Source organism: Gallus gallus, chromosome 3 (assembly GCF_016699485.2).
Source record: "Gallus gallus isolate bGalGal1 chromosome 3, bGalGal1.mat.broiler.GRCg7b, whole genome shotgun sequence".
NCBI classification, from domain to species: Eukaryota; Metazoa; Chordata; class Aves; order Galliformes; family Phasianidae; genus Gallus; species Gallus gallus.
The window spans coordinates 33,174,595-33,183,234 of NC_052534.1; positions in this window are offsets into that span (position 1 = coordinate 33,174,595).

An 8,640-nucleotide genomic window follows, 5' to 3' on the forward strand; every position below is an offset into this window, starting at 1 on the left:
GCAGAATTTCCAACAAATTTGTAACAGAAAGCTGTGTAATATAATTAGCTGGTTCTTAGCATTAATCTTGCAACACCACTATAAATCCTAAAATCCCCCTACAACTAAAATGTTGTCAAACTTCATTAGTGGTGAAGTGCAAAAATCAGTGAACTCAATGCTGGAGATAAACTGTTATTTAGCTGGTCAATAAGCAGTTCCACAGCAGTTCCAGCTTTTATCTGGGGATTAGTAGGACTGATCATGAGAAGTTTATGTAAGTGATAATTCTGCACAAATTGTTTCTGAATGTACTTCTGTGTAAACAACAGAAAGAACAAGAAGATGGCTTAGAAACTGGGAACTGGGATAGTGGTGTTGCCAGGGATGTTGTCTGCTGAGATATGCTGGCATGTCCTGGAGCTCTTCTGTCCAGAACACACTGTAAGGACAGCATATGCTAGAAGTTACACCATGAAATAGAGAGCGCTCACACATTCTCCTTCTAGGCACCAGTGGCAAAGTGCTAGCAAACAAACCACCTAATTTCCTATATTTTCCATGCTGCTCTATGTGTACTGAAGCTGACAAGGAGCCAGGGGACAAAGCGGCAGTAATGCTATGCTGTGCTGTCACACGCATGAGAGAATGGGATTCTTCAGATGAGGTAGGATATGGTACAGGCAAGTCATGCTAGAAGCTGAAAGTTACAGGACAGGCGCACAAAAAGGTGCAAGCAGAACAGTGCACTGTACAGAATTTTTTAGCAACCCTCAGCTACATTTTCCTACTGCTCCTCAGTCAGAATTTTTGTTTCCTCAAGCTGATCCAGCCTCTCTTCTTTGCCGTGCATTTCCCAGCAGTCCTGTTGCTGATCCTGAGGGACATCAAGGTGACAGAGACAGGCTACTGCTGTCACATCCAGCTAGAGGCAGATGAGCTTGTCCAGATAAGCTTTACTCTGCGAGTATAAATTTCCATTTAACTGAGGATTCGTATTGTTTTCGTGCCCACATGCCCATGTATTTCCATTCTCCCATGTCTGAAGCTGCAAAGATTAGCATGAGGACATTCCTCAGCCTCCCTGAGGACCTCCGAGCTCACATGCCTGCCTGATAGGCATGCACTAGGCTGCCTGCACCCATCAGACTGCTCTGCACGCCAGGCACAGCACAGCACAACGTAGAGATCAGTGATTAATGTACTACGCAGAATACAAGAGACACAGTAATTTTCCACTCCTCTCCTAATGTTTCAGCCCCTCACCTCACATCTCCCAAAAGCACGTACATTGGCACAGACAATGTCGTGTTCCCACTGTCTTACCCAATTAATTTTAATTGTTTTAGCTAAGTACAAGAGCTTCAATGGGTGAGTCGCTAAGTTCCCTTATATCACAGGCACCTACAACCTGGCACCTTCATTCTCTCTCGGGAGATGTGGGTTTGACCTCCAATGAAGGAATTAAAACTTGGGATGTAATCTCCTGTGGGGTGTCCCAGAAAGAGAAGAGGGGGAAATTGATATGATCAGTTAAGCAAGCAGAAAGGTAAAGACTCCGCTTCATTTCTGGTTTGTGGGTTGGACAGCAGAGGTGGGAATGAAAAAATGCCTGGCTTCAGGGCACCACCGAAATCCCTGAGAATCTGCATCCATATTTTAGAGAAAGAAGTCCAGCACATCCCTTGTACCTTGTAACCATTGACAATACCTAAGTGCTGAAAGGCTGCATTCCCAGGACTACTGTTCTCAGATGAAAAGTGACAAATTTATGCACAGCTAAAGACAGTTTGTTGTCCCTCAGGATTTCCCCTTTAATTCAGCATCTCTGTCCTGTAACAGTGTTAAAATATATTGGGCTTTTTCTTTTCACTCTGTACTGTGTCATACAAACAGCGTCACGCATGCCTTGATGCTTACAGGGCATGATTACGTTATGCTTTGCTCAAGGGCATTTTCACAGAATCACAGAATCAGAGGAGCTGGAAGGGACCACTGGAGATCACAGAGCCTGACCCCCTGCTAAAGCAGTTCCTTAGAGTGGGTCGCACAGGAAGGCGTCCAAGTGGGTATTGAATATCTTCAGGAAAAGAGACCACAGTCTTCTCTGGGCAGGCTGTTCCAGTGCTCCACCGCCCATAGGTCTGATAGATCTTCTCAGGTATTAATTCTGACCTATCTCATAATCAGACGGATAGAATGAAAGTAACACCTAATGACTAAAGCGGCGCCAGCCCCTCAGCGATCTGACTGTTCATTGACACACACAAAAAAGAGCCCACCATGAATTCCTGCCTGCTCCCCTTGATAAAAAGGGCTGGGAGAATGCTGCAATACACAGCAGAGCACCGAAAAGGCCAAACTCATCCCAGAAGATTGATACTGTTTCTAAGGAGAGCGTTTACCCAACAGCAGAACGTGGCACAGCTCTCCTTCCTATATTTAATTTCAGTTAACATTTACAATCCAAAGAAGGGGGGGGAAGCGGGTTTTGTTATTTTTTGTTATTGTTGCTATTGTAACAATCCACGCTGCTCAGCTACACTCTCTGAAGGAAAATACAGGTCTAAAATTTCTCCCCATGCCCAAATAGCTCCTAATTAGAGGATAAATTGCACACCATTCTCCTGCAAAGGGTTTTATAGGATGAAAGTTTTATAGAAAGAAGATGGCTACAAAGATGTCAAGAGTGTGTCCCCTTAGGACGGCTCTCTCAGATTTAAGGGGTCAAAACAACAAATTCATTTGAATGAATGTATGGCCAATTACTCACAGCATCAGAATGAACACAATTCAAATTGTAATGGATTTCTTCAAAAGCAGACTGCTGCAGTAATTACGTAAGACATTACAGACGGGAAACAAAGCCAATTGTGAATTTCAGATGTTATTTTATGCAAATAACGTGGCTGTAGTTTTCCAAACAATTCCACTGTGAGCTGAATTGGCCATTTCTGATGCTATGAATAAATGTGTACCAATTTATTTATAATAACCTATTATTTATGTGCAATTTCTTTTGTCCTCTAAATGCTATGAAGCTGTTTAGAGAAACCACCTACATGACAACTTACCAATTATCTTTATAAAACCCAGTATTGCTTTGGATTAGTTACATGCATAATTAAATGCCAACTAACCATTATGCTCTTATAAAGTCTGCAAAACTCAGCAGGATAATATTTCATTTGATTCTAAAAAAAAAAACATTTCTAAAAGAAAGTTATTTATATATATTCACCTCAGAACGCAATCAAATTAGACTCAGATTTCCCATTAAAAAGATTAGTGACTGCATGCATCAACACTGAAATACCCAAATAACAGCCACCATCTTCCAGACTTTCTCAAAGTCAGACCTGTTCGCCACTTTACTTTTCCAGCATGCTCAGCAGTAGGCCCATTGCAACACATGCATACCCAAAGTTCACCCTCAGGATGCCATGTTTTGGCTTGAGGCTAGTCACCTGAGTTCCCCTAGCTCTCCCCCGGCTCACACTGATGAGCTCTGGTGTCACCCAGAGGAGCTGCACTTGGGCTCTGGGCGAGCCAGGAATCAGGGTTCTGCTACATGCAGCAAGGGCAGCTCCCCCCAGCACTGTCCCCAGGCCAAGGACTGTCACAGAATCATAGAATCATAGAAGGAATCATAGAATGGCCTGGGTTGAAAAGGACCTCAAAGATAATCTAGTTTCAACCCCCCCCCCCTTCCCCCTAACTGTGGGCAGGGTCACCAACCACTAGACCAGGCTGCCCAGAGCCATATCCAGCCTGTCATTGTACCTTATCTATTACTGCCACATCTCCACCACAGGGCTGCTCTCAGTTAATTCTTTTCCCAGTCTATACACATATCTAGGATTGCCCCCACCCAAGTGTAAGGTTAGATGTCATTAGGTTCACATGGGCCCACTTCTCAAGCCTGTCTAGGTCTCTCTGGATGGCATCCCTTCTTTCTGTTGTATCTACTGCAACACTCAGCTTGGTGTCATCAGCAAACTTGCTGAGGGCGCACTCCATCCCACTAAGTCACTGATAAAGATGTTGAAGAGCACCGACCCCAGGCTGGACCGCTAGGGGACACCACTCATCACCGGCAATAGACGACTGCAGCTTGGAAGGCCTGTGATAAAATGGAAAAGTGGCAATGAGAAGACACAGTTGCTGTGCTCCCCCCAAAGCTCACAGAATAAGGCACCAGCTTTTCAGTGCAAGCCAATGTACTTTCCCTGCCCCCAGAACAATCAGGACAGCTCCTTTGCAAGGGGCCATAACTACAGCACCTCAGAGTAAATGCATGAGAGCTGCTTGCCTTTGCAAGATTATACAGAGCTATTTACCCAAACCAAAGGTCTAAACAAAGCATGCACGTGCTCTGATAGACTCCTCAAGGTGAGCAACGGGAAGTTCAGAGCAATCAGCCTACAAACCAAACAGCCCAGCATGGCAAGCTGGATCTTCGCACGCAGAGAATGAGAAGTAAATACCCAAGAAGGTTCATATTATCCAGTACACTGAATGGGAGAAGCAGAGGGAGAGCAGACATAGTTTTAGCTAACTATTGGAAAAGTCTGCAAAAACACAGCATATCTGCAAAACCACCTTCCTAGAGACAGGTGCAGATGGGAAGCTGGAACACACAGCCTGAAAGCAATTCTTGGGTTTTGGCAACCACCTCTCCCTTTAGGCTCCAGAGATGCAAAAGAAGAAAGTGTCACTTCTACAGGGCTGTAACCACCAGGTGTCAAAGGTTATTACCTTATACGAAGAGAGAAAAAATGGATGTGTTTCTTTTTAAGTTCCTTTCCTCTCTTTATGCTCATCTCGAAACCGCTGTAGAGTCTCAATAGTTTCTGTGCCCAGGAAGCAATCCCCATCACTGGCTCAGGAGACAGTGGGCTGGCCATACAACATGCAGAGGATGCAGCAGCAAAGAACTGTGCTGCCACATGTGGGATAGAGAGGCAAAGAGCAGGATGCAGCCAATTACAGAAGGCAGAATTCATTACTGCTTGTGTCCTTGTCCCCCTCAACACTGAGAGAGACGTGCTGGAAGCCTCTGTATCATAAAACAGAATTTCATGTTCATTTATGTAAATAAATGCAAATTTAATGCAAATTTAATCCGTGGGCAGGTAGGCAAGAGGAACTCAATTGGCCCAAAGGGATCATAGCCTAACTTTGGGCTTTTTTTTGTTTCAATTCATTCCGTATTTATGTTCATTCCTTTGTAATCAGATGCCACATTTAGTTTGATTTCTCTTTTTTTTATTCAAGCTGAACTGTTTCCTACTCAATGAATGCAATTTGCCATATTGATTCTTTTAATATACATTCTTCTTTGGTACATCAGCATTCATCTTCACTTTTGTACTACAAAACAGCAGCAACCGCATCACGGTACCCTAGTTAACACTGTCTCTTTTCTTACTTTTACCCTCAATAGCTTTGACTTAATTCTGAACTTTGAACAGGTTCCCTTCTGAAACAAAGTTGCTTCCATTATTGCTATTCTGGAGAGTCTGTCATGCTGGCAAACAGCTTTGTATTTACAGCAGTTAATAATGATACCTAGTCTATTGCATTACATAGTTGTCTTTTTGTATTAATGCATTTTTCTTCTCTTTCTGTGCCCTTGGGCTTTCAGCACACAATTCATTTATGGACAAAGCACTTGTATGGCCCTATTCTGTAAACTATTCAAAACACTGTCAGTGAAAAATGCAACAAGAGAGAGCCCTAGAGGGCCCAGCTTGCATTGCACTGAAACTTTGAAATCATTCACAAACAAAATACGCACTCTGTCTCCTGTGCTTCAGATCGCTTATTTAAAATGACAGTAGACAGGGCACAGGGGCAAGAGAGGCATAAAATGCTTGCCAAACAATTATATGCCACAGAGAAATTCACATTTGATAACTGCAGACGATTGTTTATTGCCTTGTTTACTCCTCCACCCTGAGCATTATTCTCTGCTGTATGGAAGACTGAACAAACCACAGCGCTCAAACACATTTGTTTCTCTGCAGAGGTTCTTTAACACACATGTGTTAAAGGTGGCATTCAAAATGCTTTTTGCTCTGCATGGTCACGTCTGGAATATACCCATCACATGCGTACAGCAGGTAGGAGGCCCAGTTCCACCACCACACTGTGACCACAGACACCAGAGCCTACATGACAGGACTAAGTCACAAGGAACTGATTCCCCCACATATTTGCCTCAATCTTGCTACAATCTGAGAGCTGAACAATATTTTTCAAATAATAGAGAAGAACAGTTTATCTTACCTTTAAGAGCAGACCATGCAGCATCCACCAGGTAGCCCAGGAGAGCATGATCCTTCCCTTCCCCAGCCAGCAGATGTATGCCACCAGCCCTCAGCTCCAGCTGCCCTGCATACACACCTGGGCTGCAGTTGCAGTCCTCTGCTCCTTCAACCTGCTTTTCCACTATTCCTGAACAGAAGTGAACTTTTTTTTAGCTTCCACAACCTTCCCCTGGGGGCAGTGAGGGCCACGGGGCTCAGGTCTGAGGTGGCACTGATGGGCATCTAGGCCTCAACTCCACCTCAGGGCAATTAAGCACAGGGAAGCCCAATCTCTGTCACTGCCCTTTTTTCCTATTCCAGATAACTTCCCATCCTCTTGTACCTGTTTCATGTAGAGGTCTGGATGGCTGTTAAATGCCACCTTGGCAGAGGTGGGATCCACCAAGCAATACCCCAGCTCAGCAACACTGAGGTAAGTCTTCCACAGTGACACTGCATCTGGTGCCAAAGCCACAAGAAGGACAGGTGCCCAGGAGCCTGCAAGTCACAAGTAAAGACAAACCCCTGTAGCTTGCCAGAACAAAACAAAACAAAACAAAGGGTAAAAAAGGAAGCAGCTCTCTAAACAACTAACAGTCAGAAAACAAAAATAATTCCATGCCAACAGGAAAAAGATAGTGGATTGTGCTGGGGAAAAAAAAAACCAAACAAACAAAAAATATACACAGCATAAGTACTTGTATAAAGAACAAAAGAAAAGAATAGTCTGGAAATCTGCAGCAACTATTCCAGTCACTCTGTGCTTTGAGAAACCATATATCCTTCCTTTTTCTTCCTAAGTGCTCCTTTTGGGGGGCTGGTTGTTTTCAGTAGGGGTTTTTTGTTGTTGTTTTTGTTTTTACTTTTTCAGGGCACATGGTTAATGTGGATTATCTTGTAATTTATTTCTTCCTCTGAATATAAATATTTTGCCTCCGGATACAGCAGAAATACACAATAATGAATCTATGACTTATTTACTTGCTGGGGGAATGCTAATGAGTGTTGTAGTAACGAAAACAGCTTCATTGGCTTGTAAATGCAAAACAGCAGGAAACTCACTAGAGACCCAACATGCATATGCCAATAAGCTTACATTATTCACAAGTACACAAACCTCCCAAGACACTAGTTTCAGAGCTTTCTTTCATCTCCTGCCTGCTTCACATTTTGAGCCAAGTCAAAGAATAATTTTTCTATCTTCCTCAGGCTTCTAAAGGTTTTGCAGGAGCCAAATGATCTTACGGAAAACTTCCCATTCAGATGTAAACTGAGTATTCGTAAGACTAAGCACAACACCTACACTTTTCTACTGGTTACATTTTCAGGCAGCTGGGAGAAGGGACAAGTTAGTACTCAGCCCCTTCCCAGCACCAGCTGACCCTAATTTGGCTGCAAAACCAGACAGTGCCAAGCACCTGGCATGAGAAGATCAAACACATGCCACGGCAGGCCCTTGTCCTGATCTCCTTACCATATTTTTCTTCTAACATCTTTACAGCTTTGTGAGGAAAGGAGGGAGGGCAGAGAGTCCACGTGGTCACTTTATTGCTCATTCTGCCCTTCGGTTTACACAGAGAAGATCTGGTTTTTGCTGATTGTGGCAAGGAGCATAAGAGCCATGTGAAAGAGAGAAGAGTGCCAGGGACACACCTTTGTGCTTTCATAGGTGGCTGTGCCACAACACCCTCCTACCATGTGACTCTGCCAGCAGTGATACCTTCTGCCATTATCCTTACCCAGGACTCCCAAACCAAGTATTGCTCTCTCACCGGCTTGTCTCTAGTCCCAGTACCAAATCAAGAACCTCAATTCCAGCTGGTTCTGTCTGACGTAAGCAGGCACAACCTAGACTGTGTCAATACTAACCATCTATACACTATTATATTGGCAATTGCTTCATATTATCCAATGTACAAATACAAAGTGGGACCGTAATTCATCATAATTGTATCCATTTCCATAAGCATCTGAATGTAAACAACATTTTACCAGACCATTTTTGCAAGGTGCTCAGACATAGCACTGATAGAGTATGCTTTCATTGATTATGTTGTTTTCTATTTCTCTCCTTTGCATCAATCCTGACAATATTAACATTCAGAACAACCACTGACCAGTCTCATTTCAGCACCTTTTGCGTATGCTGCCAAGCTCTGCAGAATGTTAAGAGGAGAACAGAAGGTGTTATTCCCCACCAAAGGTGATCTTTCAGCCAAAATAGAGATCAGTATAGGGCTTTTCCTAAAGAAACAACATTAGAATACAAGTCCAGGCATTTGCTATTATGAGATTGGTATGATTGTGTTTCACATCCCCCTTCATTATAAATCCATTTGGCATCCAATCT